Source organism: Spinacia oleracea, chromosome 5 (assembly GCF_020520425.1).
Source record: "Spinacia oleracea cultivar Varoflay chromosome 5, BTI_SOV_V1, whole genome shotgun sequence".
Taxonomy (NCBI): domain Eukaryota; kingdom Viridiplantae; phylum Streptophyta; class Magnoliopsida; order Caryophyllales; family Amaranthaceae; genus Spinacia; species Spinacia oleracea.
Genome location: NC_079491.1, coordinates 50,325,210 through 50,337,535, shown reverse-complemented (window position 1 = coordinate 50,337,535; position 12,326 = coordinate 50,325,210).

Sequence of the window (12,326 nt, the reverse complement as noted above, 5' to 3'; positions counted from 1 at the left end):
TGTTGTGCCCAGCGCACACCCCTTGCTCGCCCATCGCCCTGCTGTGCGCTGCTTCCCCTCTCGCCCAGCGCGCACGTCTCTCGCTCTCTCGTCTCTCCCTCGCGCCCAGCGCCCAGCGCTGATGTGCCCTCGCCACTCGTCCCGCGCTCCCATCGTTGTTGTGCCTTGCTCGTTGCCCCTCTGCCGCGTGCACACACGTCGAGTGTGTGTGTGTGTGTGTGTGTGTGTGTTTTTGTTCCGTTCGTTCAATTCTTTCGCCCAATCATAAAATTTCGTGGTTGTTCCGTGCTATATGCCGGATTGGTATAATTCTTTTCTTCCTTTCCTTTCCTATTCTATTTCAATTTCGTATTTTAAATTATATTATTATTATTATTGTTTTGAATAATTAAAATGCTGGGAATCGGTTGTGAACACCGTACTTTGAGGATTTATATGTTTTGATTCATGAGGCGTATTTTAATTATTAAAGCATGAATTTTCAGATTTGTTTATTTAATAAAGGTTTGATTTTTATGATGTTAAATTGGTTTTATTGAGAATTTCAAGTTAGAGTTTTAACCTAGACTTAATGGGTCAATTGATTAGCATAATTAGGTGATGAATTTAATTATGATAATCAATTATATTTTCAGATTTATATAAAGGCCTAAAGTGTTGATTTTTATTGATTTTAAGGGCGGAAAAGTATGTTTTCATACTAGGGATTAGTTTTGCAAATTGAGACGATTATTTTTATTAAAGAACGATTGAAATCTAAAGTTTAACAAGGTTTAATATTTTATAAAGTTGCTGGAAATTTAATGAACATGGAAATAATTAAAATTTCATTATTTTGATGATAGGAGGTGATTTCTAAGTAAGTGCTCGTTTTGTAAAGTGGCCCCTACGCTTAGGTATTCAAGGTACGTACGAGTCTAGGGCGACCACACCATTTGTCAAAGACATTACATGATTGTTGTTGATGTGAATTATATCATGTGGATTCATATTTGTTTTGGTGAACGGTCATGTGGATTATTATATTGGAATTATTGAATTATTGGTTGAACAAGCATGTTGGGATTATTATGAGTATGGATTTCATTGTCAATCATGTTGTTCAATATTTATGCATGTATGGTTTGTTTCACATGCAAGGGATGAATTATTTATTGTTATGTTGTACGGGATGTCTAGCATACTCTTGAGCCAATTATTCGTACCACGTTGTACTATTTATTTTACCACATGTGAAGGGTTAGCTCACGTAAGCCACCGCACATGTAGGGTTCAGTTGGGAATGTTTTGTATGAAATGAATTAGGATTTGTCGTGCAAGGGCACAACCCTCATGTTAACAGGCATGATGTGGAATCTCACTTTGTGAGAAGGAACTTGGTAGTAATTTCAATACGTCTTGATTTATTGATCACAAGTCCTAAAGGAATTAAAATGAATTGTTTTGGTTGACGTTTATTAATTGTATGTATGTATGTATGTATGTGTATTCGAGTCTCGAGTTCACCGTTAATAAAATATTAATAAACGAAAGTGCAACCAGAACAAGCTTCAAAACTCTTGGAATGTATATACCTTGAGTATGAACAATGGGGGAGACTTGCCGGAAAACTCGTTCTCCTAGCTACTAATGATACAAGACGTTGTTTCATTTAATCTATGCGCTGGAATTCCGTCGGTATGGCCCAACACTCGGTATGGTCCGTTATTTATTATTTATTATGGTGTTTGGTGGGCTCCCAACACCCTTCCTTTATGGAATATTCTTTTGGCCCGTTCGAAGCTTATTCTAATTAAATTGTGAGTCAAGAGTCGAGTCAATGGTCGAGTCTTGTATTCATGATTTACGTGTTGATTATTAAATGGCTTTTTCATGTTGATTAGTACTTAGTGAGTGATGCATGTTTATAGTGTTATTTCACTCTAGTCTTGTAAGTACTCAGCTTTTGGCTGACTACGTGCTTTGTGACTTTTGGTCATGGCCTTTGCCTTAATGACCCTATGATGATCCATCATTTAAACTTGCATTGTTGGGGAGTAGAATAGTATAGCAGGTTGGTAGATCGAAGTACGATCGAAATCATGTGGCTTGGGATGATTGAGAGAGTTGCATGCTTTCGTACTTTAAAACTATTTTTAACTATACTTTAATTATGTTTGGGTTTCGTTGAATTTTATTACTTTGGTTTTTGGGCCGTTATGGTTCCAACTTGTAGGAGGCCTCGATAATTTATTATTTATGTTTTGAAAAGTTAGTTGACATTAAATTCCGCTGCGTAATTTTGGTAATAGCCTTAATTGTATCACGGTGGCGGCAATACTTTAGTAATTCCTTTATTTTAAGTTGGAAAATGGTTTTATAAAAGCAAAGAATTATTAGGGTGTTACAGTTGCGTATACGGGATAGAGTGCAGCTTCGGTTAATACTCAAGCTTAGGGTGTTTGGTGGTAATTTGATGGTAATTGGTAATTTGTGATTGGTGTCGTTTTTCGGATTCTAGAGGGTCATATTTATAACCAGTTGAAATAAGATAAACGTTTAAAGAGTTCGACTTTTTGTGAAAATCAAATGGCAGCGCCAGAAAAAAGTGGCACTGGCCTTTTATGCTCTAGAATATTGTAGCGCTGAGCTTCGAAGTGCCAGATTTGTTTATGCTAACTCATTGACAACTCATTCAAAAAACTATCCGTGTCGTGATTGGCTGAGAATCAAACTTTAGCGCCATAAAATTATGGCACTGGTGTTTGTGCGTTGGAATATTGAGGCGCATTTGTGCCATGTGCTAGAAATTTCTTGCTGGTGTTTCCTTTACGCGGGATTCCTGATTTTCCGGTTTTATTCCGAATTTCTATCTAATTCATAGTTTCAACTCTTTAAGGATTCCAGTTGGAGTGCAACTCTTACCCTTTCCTCAAGGATAAATTGTAATGCAACGTAATCTCTTGAGAATCTATCTTATATGGTTACTATTATGGGTAGCGGTTAAGCATAGCGGTTACTATAAATAGTAGTTACTAAAAATGGAAATATGGGTTTTGATATTGTGTCAGTTAGTCACAGGTCGTTCATCGCATACTTAAGAAAGCGTAGACAAGCAGTGTTTGGTTTCATCATCGAACTGACCGCTTCGGGCCTAGGGACAAATGTAGGCGTCTACAGAGTCAGCCATCTTGAACCTATCAAGCACCTTATTGATATAAGTGCTCTGAGTTAGGCCCATCATCTTCTTAGATCTATCTCTATACATCTTGATGCCCAATATGTTTTGTGTTTTCTCCTACATCCTTCATCGAAAAACATTTCCCAAGCCAAATCTTGACAGAGTTCAACATAGGAATGTAATTTCGATAAGTAATATGTCATCGACATATAATACTAGGAAAGCAAATTTTCTCCCACTGACCTTCTTGTATACACAAGATTCATCTACATTCTTTTTGAATTCAAACTCATTGACGTCTTCATCAAAACGTATATTCCAGCTCCTAGATGTTTGCTTTAATCCATAAATGGATTTCATAAGCTTACATACCTTTTTAGCATTCTTTGGATCCTCAAAACCCTCAGGATGTGTCATAAACACTGTTTCTGTTAAAACGCCATTTAAGAAGAAATTTTTGACATCCATCTGCCATATTTCATAATCGTAATATGCAGCGATTGCTAACATTATCCGAATAGACTTCAGCGTTGCAACTAGTGAAAATGTTTCATCATAATCCACACTGTGGACTTGCCTATATCCTTTTGCAACCAATCTAGCTTGAAAACTTCCAGTTTCCCGTTCTTTTCCATTTGCTTCCTATGGCTTAGTAGCCATATGGAAAATCGACCAAATCCCAAACTTGGTTTTCAGACATGGAGTCTCTTTCAGATTGCGTGGTTTCTAGCCATTGCTTAGAGCTAAGGCTCGTCATAGCTTGTTTGTAAGTCGCATGACATTGCTTTCAAGCAATAGAATTTCATGGCTTTTATACAATAAGATACCTACATATCTTTCTGGCTGAACTCTATACCTTTGCGATCTACGCGGGGTAACATCTCTAGTTGGTTCTTGATCCTCACCAGATACTTCTAAAGTTCTATGAGTTTCAACCTAAATAACATTTTGATCATTCACCATAATTTGTTGTTCGACTCGAAGTTCCTCGAGGTCTACTTTTCTCCCACTTGTCATTTTGCAAATGTGTTGTCTTTCAAAAAAAAAAAACCATCTCGAGCAACAAATACCTTGTTCTCAGATGTCTTGTAGAAGTAATACCCCATTGTCTCCTTTGGGTATCCCACAAGGATACATTTGTCAGATTTCAGTTGAAGTTTGTCAGAAATTAACGTTGACGTATACTTCACAACCCCCAATCTTAAGAACATGCACTTTGGGAGGCTTTCCAGTCCATAACTCATATAGAGTCTTTTCAAAAAAAAATCGACGGAGCTCCAGTGTGAGTGTAGCTGTGTTTAGTGCATGTCACCAAAATTCTATTGGAAGTTCGACCTAACCCATCATAATCGAACCATGTCAAGCAAGTTTCTATTCCTCCTCCCGACACACCATTCCATATTGGTGTTCCAGGAGGAGTCAATTCTTACAAGATTACACAATCTTTCAGATGGTCATCAAATTCATAGCTCATATATTCACCGCCTCTATCAGACCGCAGTGTTTTAATCTTCTTGCCTAGTTGATTCTCTACTTCACTCCGAGATTCCTTCAATTTGGTAAAGGATTCAGCTTATGCTTAATTAGGTAGACATAACCATATCTACTGATGTCATCAATGAAAGTGATAAAGTAGTTGAAACCACCTCTAGTATTTGAACTCATTGGGCCGCATACATCTATATGGATTAGTCCCAATAGATCACTTGCTCTTTCACCAACCTTAGAGAAAGGTTGCTTTATCATTTTTCCATGTAAGCATGATTCGCATCCGCCAAAATCCTCTAAGTCAAATGGCTCTAGAATTCCTACTTTCTGAAGCTTTTCCATGTGTTTTATGTTAATATGGCCTAATCGACAATGCCACAGATAGGTGAGATCTGAATAATTTGTTTTGGCCTTTTAAGTATTTATGTTATAAACCTGTTTGTCCAGATCTAGCAAATAAAGTCCATTGACTAATCTTGCAAATCCTTAAAAACATCTCATTAAACTAAAACAAGCAACTATTTTCTTTTATTTCAAATTTAAAGCCCTTAGCATCTAAGCAAGAAACTGAAATGATGTTTTTAGTAATTCTTAGAACATAGAATCATTCTTCCCGTTCCAAACTAGCCTAGAGGGCAATGACAAACTAAACGTTCCTACAGCTAATGCAACAATCCTTGCTCCATTTCCCACTTGTAGGTTGACCTCTCCCTTGTCAAGCTTTCTACTTCTTCTTAGTCCCTTTGGATTGGAACATGAGTTTGAGCCACAACCTGTATCAAATACCAAGAAGTTGAAATAGCAAGGTTGCAGTCTATAACAAAAGTACCTGAAAAGGGAATGACAGTTCCATTCTTCTAATCTTCCTTTAGCTTCAAGCAATCTCTTGTGAGCGTCCTTTCAGCGGTTTTCAGCATACCGTGAAGCTCAGTGAGCGTTTTTTCCAGACTATTCATGTGGTAATTCAGTTCGAACTGATCATACCCGCTATGAAGAGAATAGAGGATGGTGTCTACTTCCATCTCCCGAGAGAATTTCTGATCCAACCTACTCATATTCGCAATTAATCCAATCATCTTAAGAACATGTGGACTTACATGCTCTCCTCTCCCAAGTTTAGTCTCGAGGATCTGCCTATGAGTTTGGAATCTTTTGACTCGAGCAAGATCTTGGAACATGTTCTTCAACTCACTGATGATCGTAAAAGCATCTAAGTTGAAGACCATTTTATGTAGATCTTCACTCATGGTAGCAAGCATTAGACATTTCACAACCTTGTTGGCATCAGTCCAACGATTAAGGGCAGCCCGAGTGACCCCTCGCCAGCGAATTCGGGCATCTCCTCATCTAGGACATACTCCTTTTCTTCCTACATTAGAATTATTTGCAAGTTCCTTTCTTGAGTCAAGGACTCTTCAAATCTATTTTTCTACCTTTCTTATTTCATGTTTACAAAATCCAAGGATGTTCATGTGAAGTTCATATCCACATGAACTAGGATATGAATCAAAGGAGTAATCTTTGAGGGGATTTCATACTTAAAACTCCCTTCAAATGATCTTCCATACTCCATGTTTTCAAGTTCAATGTTCTAATCTTTAATACTTATTTTAGAAAATCATGATTAGTAAATGAGATTTCACTCTTTAAAATACTCTTTACAACCATCATCATACAAGTTTTACAAAAACCCTAACTTTTGCAAAGTTCAATGATGTTTGAAGAAGTGCAATTCCTTCTTCAAACTAGAACTCGTGAACTTCAAGTTTCATGTTCAATATTCAAAGTTCAATGGTGTTTAAATGAGAGCAAACTCTCTTTAAATTAAAACACTTTAAAGGCTTGGAGCATATCAAGGATGAGATTTTTCTAGCATAAAAGTTCTAATCTTTGAATATCTAGCCTCCTAATTTCAATATTTAAGTTCTATATAAAAGTTCAAGTTCAATATTCAAGTTCAAAGTCGATGATACTTTTTAATGAGCAACCTCATTTTAAGGTTAGATTCATACAAAAATTGGGTTCAAGGGGAAACATGTCATGCTTGAACAAAGCTTTCCTCGATTGAACTTTCAAGATCGCACCTCCAATTCCTTTATTGCAATTTCCATTATTTATGCACTAACCTTGCTTATTTAATTTCTTATTTCAATATTTCACCTTTACAATTTCTCACCTTTACAATTTCTCACCTTTACCATTTATTCAATTTTTATACCTAGTCCATTCTAGGTGGTGTATAATCTTTACTTTCATGCACCCTTATTCTATCGACTATGATGATTTTCTATACATGTTTATTGCTTTCATTGCCTCACATGCTAACCAACAAAATACAAGTTCGATCACGCTTAACATAGGATAGTTTTTGGACAACCGACCTAGGTTCCTTGAATTTGACTTAAAGCGAAGCGGTCACGTACTACTTAGCAATTTTATATTCTGAAATGCATGCCAAAACCCGCCTGAATTAGTGTCATAATTAGGATTTTCTTACACGAAAACGATCCTTGTCTTGAATAAACCATGTTTGTAAATCTTCTAAATATGTGCCTCGTTCCCGAACCCGGATCTCTATTCGGTTTCGAGTCCTAATGCCTTATCCCGAGTCATGGTCTTTCCAAACCGGACCCTTAAAATAGTTTGGTGGCGACTCCATCGAAATTCAACGTCCTAAGCCGTAGGGGCTATTCTTTTATAATTGAATTTCGATTTTCAATGTTCAAAACCGATTAACGTCATAAGTATGAGAGTATGACCCTAGAATTTGGCTCCACTTGGGGGTGGGATTGTCAAAGATCAAGTCAAATCTAGTGGTCACGTTTTCAGTAAATCGGACCAAGTTTGAGATTTTTGGAGATTTCTAAACGAAATTCATCAAAGGCCTAAAACTTACATTCAAACTAAAAAATACAATAATAAGACGAACGAAAAAAGCCCCTACAGTAAGCAAATTCTTTACTAATAGTCTAGAAACTACTCTTGGTTGATAGGCATGTCTAAGAACTTATTAGGAAAACCTATCCCATTTGGCACGACATAAAATGACTCCTTACTTATATCGTTGAGTTCAACCAACATCAACATGTATTAGCTTTGGCGGAAAACTATCACTAATCGATCAAAAGTAAGCAAGTGTTATCTTGGAATGACACCTTTTAACTCCATTTTAAGATTGAAACTTTTTTTTGGGAATTTTAAGATTGGAACTTAAGGTTTACTATGTTGGTTAGATTTAAGTGAACTAAAATCCTTAAGCATTCAACATATTCAAGCCACATTCTCATGCATAATTCAAGACATATTTAACAACAATAAATATCTCAAGGCCGACATGCATAAGAAATAAGTGTGATCTAGTATGACCCAACTTCACCTTGAAACTTCAACTTCAAACTCCTTCTTGAAAATGGGATTGAACCTTCGTACTTGAACTTCAACATAGGAGACGCCTTTTTCACAAAATAGGAATTGCAAAATTAAAATAACTATCCTAATTTTTACAACATGCTAACGGTACACATGCCGTCTTTAAAAAAACTTATGGTACTTTAGACCATATTATACATTCAAATTAATGGTTCCACATAGCATATTTTCTATCTTATTTGGGTCATACTAGTCACTTCCCGCAACCTATCAGAACAATATATATGCAATATATATCATTCACCCATTCATTTATCAATGACCCACTTAGCAAGTTAGCAGAAAAACGCATCATAATATTTGCAACAACTAATTAAGGCTCAAGAATCTACCAATTATTTGACCTTATTAGTTCTAATCAAAGTTGTTAATCCTAAGGAAATACAGACCTAATCAAGGATAAAACGAAACTTTAACCAAACATGAATAAAAGCTCCCACTCAAACCAAGAAATATATGCTTTAGTAATTTTAAACATAAAAACTAGTGTGTTGCCCGAGCGATGCATCAGGTTGCTACTTTGAATAATATAAGTATGTTAGACTTTTAAAAAAGACTTGTGTTTAAGAAAATTGTTTTTATATGCCGCAAATGGAAAAAAAAAACAACAAAATTAAAGTTTCTAAGTTATTTCTTTAACAAAATTTAAATTCTCTTATATAACTATTGCATCGTGATAAGAGAAGTAAAATTAATCACTCATATTTTAAGTTAAGTACTACATCCCTTTGAAAATGATCTTTACACTTTCCATTTTAGTCCGTTTTACAAAGTTCTTTGCACTTTGATTATTCTATTTTTTGACATGAAAATTTACTATCTTACCCTTCTTGCCCCCACCATATTTACATTTTGCCACTCACTTTCTCTTACTTTATTCATTTTTTTCTTACACTTACCCACTTTTTCACACATTTCTATTACTTTATCCATATTTTATTATATTCAACCAATTTTCTACTTTTGTTTTAATATTTGTGCAAATAGTAACCGTAAAAATCTTTATTAAACGGAGGTAATATATTTATATGGAATAATAAATCACAACAAATACTTGGCTAAGTTGGTACTTCGTAATACTTATTATTCAATACTTGTTGGTCACGAGTTCGAATCTTGGTACTAACACATTTTTGTTGTCACAAACTTGTAAAATATGTGACGTGACACAATTGTAATGCTAAAACAGGGTGACACTTGGCACATATACTTTCTCATAAACGCTTTTTAATATATTAGAATAGATTTGTCTTTCCAAGTCCCACTGGAAACCACAATATTTAATTTAAATTTAAAGCTCATATAATAATTATTTTAAATCCAAATATTTTATTTTTAGTTGATTAAATTGAATTAATTATAATTTATTCATGGTTAATTTTATTAAATAATTAGTATTTAAATTTCGAGAAAAATTATAAGCATGGATGAAAAATAAATTAAGTTCGTCGCTCAACGGAAAAATAAAATTGAACGTACAAAGCACACAATGGATCGAGGCCATAGGGCCTTGTGCACGTGGTGCTAGAAAGCGTATGGGTTTTCCCCATGCCTTGCCTAGCAACAACAGCAGCGACCCAGGGGCCCCACGCGCATGGCCATAGCATGGGCCTTGCCATAATAGTGCAGTGCCCTTGCGCTCGCGCTTGGCTTGTCGCCAGCGCTGGCACAACATGCATGCAGGGGAAATGCACGCGATCTCCCTTGCTCGTTGCGTCGCTCGCCCTTGCTTGGTCTCTTTGCGCCTCGCTGGGCTTGCACGTAATGCAGCACGCACGCGAGCGCCCTTGCTTCTCCTGCCACTCGAATGCCCTTGCTGGCCCATCGCTGCTTTTGCTCGCCCATCCACACGTGCCAGCGCACACACAACACGCGATCTTCGCTAGTACCCGCACGCGCCCAACTCTCCCTACATACTTCCTCAGCGCCACGCAAGCTACGAGCTCCCTTGCTCACTGTTGCACGCTCGCACCAAAACAGCAGCGCCTCTAGGCGCTTCACTTGTTTGACCTTGCAGTCTTGCTCGCGCGTACATATTTGTGAACGTATTATTATTTATAAAAATCGAAACTTTTATAATTTTCAAAATTCATGAAAAATAAATAAATCGTATAAATTTCATTAATCAATTAATTTCCGATTACTTGATTATTTGAGGTAAAAATATGGGGTTCATAAAAGTTGAAAGTTTTAACCTTTAACCATTTTTAGGTGGTCTTTTAAACTCAGATCCCTTTTAAATTACTTAATTAAAAATGACGAATTAGGTAGCATAATTAACGAATTTAATTCTTAAAATTGTTAATCATACGCAGTAGGTCAATTATTAAATTAAGAAATTACACACAAGATTAGCAAATATTCAATTCAACATCATTAAAAATTATAATTTTTGCATTCGAAAAACTAAAACCTCTGAAAAGTCATAGATAGGCTTCGAATTTGGGAATTCTAAATTCGGCATAAAATTACTATTTGTGATTTTAAAATGTCGTTTACATGCGGAATTCACTCAAAATCATAAAATTCTGAAAATTATTGACAAATTTACAGAAATTCCAATGAACATATAAATTAAATAATCGCTTAGAATTTGCAATTAATTACCACGAAATCAATCTGCCCCTTTAATCCTTGCAAATTTATAAATTTAATCCATGTTTTAATTGATTATGCAATTGTACAAGAGGCTCGTGATACCACTGTTAGGTTAACAATCTAATTGATATGCAGAAAAACCATAATTGTCAGAATCCAAGTAAAATTCACATAATCAATTAGCATAATTGAAGTATACATTCTATCTGTGATGCGTGCCTTCCCTGACTTCTCCCGAACGGTACACGAACAAGTTTATTGCTCCAAATGTCTCCTCTTCGTAGATAGTCCACATCACGTTCGGATCCGCCTTAAATCCGGCCAACTAAAATCTCAGTATAAGGTTTTTAGGATTTCAGGATCTCACTTTTAGGTGATAAGAAAAATTACAATTCTCCCTTGAATTGTAAGTCACACGTGATTTTGTGTGTTGTAATGTCTGTTAAATAATTCGCCCTAGGCTCTTATTTATAGAGTACAAATTATTCTAGAATTTCCATAAACCCTAACACACTATGATTAGGAAACTAGAATTAGGGTAGAATTAGGAAAAGAAGCCATAGAGTCCATTAAGGACTTTACCAGCCGTGAGCAAGGCTTGTGGCCCAACTAACTGGCTTGGCAAGTTATCTTGTCGCCCAAGCCAAGGCTACGGCCAGCTATGCGCTGGGCTTGCCCCTTGCACGCGCTGGCTTGCTTGCTTGCGTGTGGGCGCTTGCGCTCGCATGTCGTCCCATAAGCGTTGGCGCTGACTTGGCTTGCGCTGGCCCATGTGTTGTCGCTTGGCCAACCTTGTTCTCTCCATGGGCTGTGTTGCACGCGGCCCTTTGGCCCGTTCTTTCGGCTCATGGATCGAACTTCACGGTTCTGATTCGATTTCCGATTCTGGTAATATTTCCGATTCGAACAATATTTTCGTTTCCATAATATTTCCGATTCCGACAATATTTCCATTTTCGGCAATATTTCTGATTCAAACAATATTTCCGTTTCCGGCAATATTTTCGATTCCGACGGTATTTCCCTTTCCGGCAATATTTCTATTTCGAACAATATTTCCGTTTACGGCAATATTTCCGATTACGGTAATATTTCTATTTCTGATACGAACAATATTATCGTTTCTGGCAATATATTCTTTTCAGACAAATATTCTCGTCTTTGCTTTTGATGGTTTGTTTAGCTCCCACTGAAACCAACATCAATCATTTCCGATTATCCATTATAAGAGTATTTACTGAATATTATATTCATCTAAATACTTGATCCGCTAACATACTATTGGTGTGACCCTACGAGTTCATTCAACAGTAAGGTGTGGCATTAATAAATTAATTCCACTTGAAGCGGCCTCTAGCTAGGCATTCACATCACTTGATCTCACTGAATAATTAACTTTCTTAACTAATTATGAACTGCATTTATTAGAATTCGCATTAAATGCATTAAATGCATTAAATGCAAAATTGGAGCAAGGAGATATTTCCTTTAGAAGCGGCAATATCGGAGCGGGTGGAGAGGGATAGCGACAATAGAGGTAGGAGCAAGCGGAGGAAAGGCGGTATCAGCATCGTATGAAAGAGGGAGCTTATGGTAGATATATATATATATAGTAAATGAAGAAAAAGAGAGGAATTCCCAAACTGTCACC